General features: G+C 47.1%; 1 pseudogene; it reads right to left on the bottom strand.

Moving 5' to 3' along the window:
- Positions 1-1,806: 1,806 nt before the first annotated feature.
- Positions 1,807-2,908, bottom strand: LOC114462222 (general transcription factor II-I repeat domain-containing protein 2-like; annotated as a pseudogene).
- Between the last annotated feature and the right edge of the window lie 2,447 nt (positions 2,909-5,355).

Below are 5,355 nucleotides of genomic sequence, written 5' to 3'. Positions count from 1 at the left end.
TGGTCCCCAAACGAGGGGGGTCCGTGATCCATCCCATCCTGGGCCTATGGGCCCTGAACAAGTGCCACAGAAAATACACCTTCAGGATGCTCACGCATTCCTCCCTACTGCGTCTGGTGCGTTAGAATGATTGGTTCTCGTCTGTCGACCTCAAGGACGTATATTTCCACTTTCCAATTTCACCCCACAGAAAGTAGCTACGGTTTGCTTTCTGGGGGGTGTGTTACAAGTACCGTGTTCTCCTGTTCGGCCTCTCTTTGAGCCTGAGGGTGTTTGTGCACTGCACGGATGCTGCGATCGCTTCACTGAGGAGGCGGGGCATTCGTCTGGCTACGTACCTGGACAATTGGCTGCTTTTGGCACGATCAGAGGCGGAGGCCTGGGCGCACACGTGCATTCTGCTGGATCACCTGTCAAATCTGGGATTTGTGGTGAATGCGGAAAAGAGCATGTTGTCCCCTACACAGGAAATAATTTTCCTGGGTCTGTCCCTGCGCTCGGTACCATTCACTGCGCGTCTTTTTCCGGAGCTGGTGAAGATGTTTGGGGCGTGTCTTGGATTGTTTCGGGCGGGCACGTCTGTTCGGTTCAGATTGTGTCTTCGTTTAGACGGTGTAGACGCACTAGCGCACGTTTGGCTGCGCGTGCTTCTTTATGCATTTTCCCCGCTGGCTCTGATTCCCTCCACCCTGTCCAGGGTGAGGGAGTGCGGGGACACACTGATCCTGATGGCTCCACTGTGGCCGGCCATGCATTGGCTGGCGGAGATTTACCGGCTGCTGTGTGCACGTCCCTGGCAGCTCTTGCTGTGCAGGGACCTGTTGTCACGGGGGAGGGGCACTGTTTTCCACTTGCATCCAGACCACCTGGCGCTGTGGGCTTGGCCCCTGAGTGACTCAATTTGTCCGCCATGGGATTGTCACAGTGTGTGATTTCCACCATACAGAGTGCCCGAGCCCCCTCCACTAGGTCTCTTTATCACTCTAGGTCAGGGGTGTCAAACTCAAATACACAGTGGGCCAAAATTTAAAACTTCAGCAAAGTAACGGGCCAACATTGAACAAATTAACCTTTTAATATGGACCAAAACATGTTTTGCTTTAATATTGAATATGGAATGAGCAACGCTTATTACTATACAATATAATCAATACAATAGTGCAGCCATGCAAAATCGAATTTCAAATAAAAAAACACATCAATGGCATTGATTTATCAAATGAAATTTAAATAATAATCATATGCCTCTTTTCTATTTGCAGCCTTCTGATTTAAATATCAAAATAAACTTTTTACACAGGCTAATAATTTCAAAAATAAAACAACAATAATGAATCAATCAACCATTCAAGCCCATGCCTTGGAGTAGCAAGAAAAAGTGCATAAAGAAAAGGGTAATTATTGCTCAGTTTGCTACACACTGATCTAATCTGATGTGTCCAAACCAGATACCTGGCATCTCTTCTTGGATGCTAGTTCATCAATTCATCAATGTCTGGGCTCAGGCTCTGAGCTGAGGAAATCCTCAGTATTGCGCGAAGGTGTTCATCAGTCAGACGTCTCCTGTGAGATGTTTTGGTCATCTTCATAGAAGAGAAAAGTTGCTCACATAGGTAAGTGCTGTCGAACATGGAGAGCATCTGAGCACCTTGGGTGCGGAGCTGAGGCATTGTGGCAGGGATGAACTGTGGAAACTGTGCGGCACCCACAGCATCATACTTTGACTTCAGCGTGTCATTACACTGAAGTTCAATCAGCTCCATTTGGAGGTTTGTTGGTGCGTTTTCCACATCAACTGCAAAGGGATTACTGAGCAGTTCCTATTTCCTCACGCAGCTCGAAACATCTGTTCAGTACTTTTCCTCGGCTTAACCATCTCACCTCTGTGTGATACGGCACGTCCGCGTATTCAGAACCACATTGCTCCAGAAAAGACTTAAACTGGCGGTGATTCAGACCTTTGGCTCTTATCAAGTTAACTACTTGTGTTACTGTGGTCATAAAATGTTCCATCTTTAGGGCATTGCCACACAGTGATTCCTGATGTATGATGCAGTGATAAACAGTTAGCTCACCTGCATAGTTCTCTTCCCGCACTTCTCCCTAACCCTGCCCACCAGTCCACTCTTTTTACCGCACATCGCTGGCGCACCATCTGTCGCTAATCCCACAAGTTTATCCAACGGCAGCTTTATTTCAGTTGCACATTTGGAAACCTCCTCAAAGATTTCCTTTCCTGTGGTTGTGTCATTCATTGATTTTAATCCCAATAGCTTCTCCGTAACACACAGATTTGAGTCCACTCCACGGATGAAGACTGACAGCTGAACAGTATCAGATGCGTTGCTGCTCTCATCCACAGCAAGGGAGAATGCAACGAAATCTTTTCCCTTTTTCATCAGCTGGTCATATAGATTGGTGGCAAGATCACATGTGCGCTCAGCTACTGTGTTTCTGCTCAGGCTCACGTTTGAAAATGCTTGATTTTTCTCTGTGCACACGAGGTCACCAACTTTCATCATACACTTTTTCACACTCTCCCTCATTAAAGGGCCGGGCTGATTTTGCAATCTCTGCTGCCACAATATAACTAGCCTTTACAGCAGCCACACTTTGTGATGTGGCTTTTTTGAACATATTTTGTTGTGAAACCAAACTTCTTTTCATCTCCTCTACTTTGTGTCTCCTATGAGTCATGTCCAGGTCCTTGTACTTGTCATGGTGTTTTGTTTCATAGTGTTGTCTGTAGTTGTACTCTTTAGTTATAGCCACGTTGACTCCACAAACAAGACAAACAGGTCTGTCTTTTACATATGTAAACAGATATTCTTCCTCCCACTTGTCCAGAAAGCTCCGGTTTTCTGCCTTTCTTTTTGCCATTTTTGGGAATAGGTCGCACGGTGCAAGTTGTAGCGTGAAGTCGCTATGACTACTGTCCGTTTGTAGTTGAACGTTTGGACGTTGTACTTCTTTTCTGGGTACGACCTGATTGACGCACCAAAACAACAGCAGAACATTATGAGATTTGTAGTATTAGTGGTGAATGCGCTGTTTACTTCCTGGTTTTGTCAGATTTGTCTATAATACTGGCGGGCCAGCTCTAGTAGTCATTTGAGATTGCCCCGTGGGCCAAATATAATTACACTGCTGGCCAAATTTGGTTTAGGTGGAGGCTGTTTGAGGGGTGGTGCCTTCAGAGGAACCACATCCCTTTTCAGTGCCCGGTGGGAGTGAGTTTGGAATTTCTTATAGGACCTGACAAAAACGTTGGCTTTGGGGATAAATTGGCCAGTCAACACCTGCTGATCTGCCGGTTTATGAAGGGGGCGCGTAGGCTCCGCCCGTGTTAAGATCACTGGTGCCACCGTGAGATCCGGCGGTGGTTTTGGAGGGACTTAAACGTCCTCCTTTCGAACCACTGGAGGAGGCGGGCCTGAAGTTTGCCTCTCTTAAGGCTGTCTTGTTGCTGGCTCTGGCTTCGGCCAAGAGGGTCGGTGACATCCATGCACTCTCGGTTCATCCATTGTGCGCTCAGCTTTTCCCAGGTGATGCGAAGATCATCTTGAGACCTAACGCGGCTTTTGTGCCGAAGGTTGTGGGCTCGTGTTCTCCCATTGACCTTTTGGCATTTTCTGCCTTGCATGGTGAAAAGCGACAGGACGTGTTATGTCCAATTTGTGCGATCCGCACTTAGATGAATATGAAAAGGGGCCTCAGGAGGAGCAATCAGCTGTTCGTCTCCTGGGCCAATCCCCGTAAGGGGAAGCCTATTACTAAGCAATGCCTGTCACAGTGGGTGGTGGCTATTGCTTTGGCTTACTCGTGTCAGGGTTTGCAGCCACCTACGGGTCTGCGTGCACACTAGACTCGGGGTCTTGCCACATCCTGGGCTTTGTTCAGGGGAGTGTCTGTTCAGGACATCCGTGCGGCGGCGAGTTGGACATTCCCCCTCAGGTTTGTGTGCTTTTACATGCTGGACGTTTGAGTAATATGAGTGCGATGTTTCACCAGACTACCCTTCTTGCTCGAATGAGGAGAAGAGGTGCTTATTTTGAATGGTGCGCACCTGTCCGCGTCCTCCTTTTACAGGAGGTGGGTCTCCCCCTTGCGAACGGACCCACTTCACCGGCCAATCAGGATTGGAATGCAGACAGAGGTTGCATCCCATAGTGAGACATCTCACGCATATTACTCATAAAACCAGGGTTATATACATAACCTAAAATTTTGTTATGTAGAATAAGATGTTTGTTTCCCTCAATGCATACGTCTTAAGGCGCTGATATAAAACAAACTTCAAGAACTGCCTTCTTTCATCTCTGTAACATTGCTAAAATCAGATCTATCCTGTCTCAGGGCGACGCCGAAAAGCTAGTCCATGCTTTTGTTACCTCTCGACTGGATTAATGTAATTCTCTTTTAGCAGGCTGCCCGAGCAAGTCGCTTAAGACACTTCAGCTGGTTCAAAATGCTGCAGCACGTGTACTGACTAAAACTAGGAGAAGAGATCACATTACTCCTGTATTAGCCTCTCTGCATTGGCTTCCCATAAAATATAGAATAGAATTCAAGATTCTTCTTCTCACTTATAAAGCCCTAAATGGACAGGTACCAGTCTATCTCAAGGAGCTTGTAGTGCCATACAATCCCCCCAGAACACTACACTCTCAAAATGCTGAACTACTCGTTGTTCCATTTGTCTTTAAAAGTAGTATAGGAGGAAGAGCTTTCAGTTATCAGGCCCCACTTCTCTGGAACCATCTACCAACCACGGTTCGGGGGGCAGACACCCTCTCTACCTTTAAGGTTAGGCTCAAAACATTCCTCTTTGGTAAAGCTTTTAGTTAGGAACCAGCTCATAGCTCATAGTTAAGATGCAGTAGGCATAGACTGCCGGTGTGGGGGTCTGGCATGCTCGGTTGGAGAGAGGATGGAGAGGGCGTTAAGAGAGAGGTCATTTAGGTTAGAGAGGGACCGGAGAGGGTCCCATTCCTCTCTCTAACACTCCCTCTATGTCTGCTTCTTCCCTTGTGTGTTTGCTCCTGTACTCCTTCTGGCTTTTGTCTTGCAGGTCCGTGGGATCCTCAGTGTGGAGTTACAGAGTCTCAACAACTCTGTCCCCACCCTTTCCTCTGCACACACCCAACACAGCATAACGTGGATGGCTGTTCATCATAGGAATCGGATCCACACAAGGTTCCTGCTGCTTAACAGAAGGTTTTCCTTGCCGCCATGATGAATTCATGTTGGGTGTGGGATACATATGTATGTGTATATACGTATATATGCATATGTGTGTATCCATAAAATGAAGAGTCTGTCCTTAAGACTGCTCTACTGTAAAGTGTCTTGAGA

The sequence above is a fragment of the Gouania willdenowi genome, chromosome 4 (genome assembly GCF_900634775.1).
Source record: "Gouania willdenowi chromosome 4, fGouWil2.1, whole genome shotgun sequence".
In the NCBI taxonomy this organism is placed as follows: Eukaryota; Metazoa; Chordata; class Actinopteri; order Blenniiformes; family Gobiesocidae; genus Gouania; species Gouania willdenowi.
Note: the sequence above shows the minus strand (reverse complement) of the source record. Positions and strands in the feature narration are given on the sequence as shown.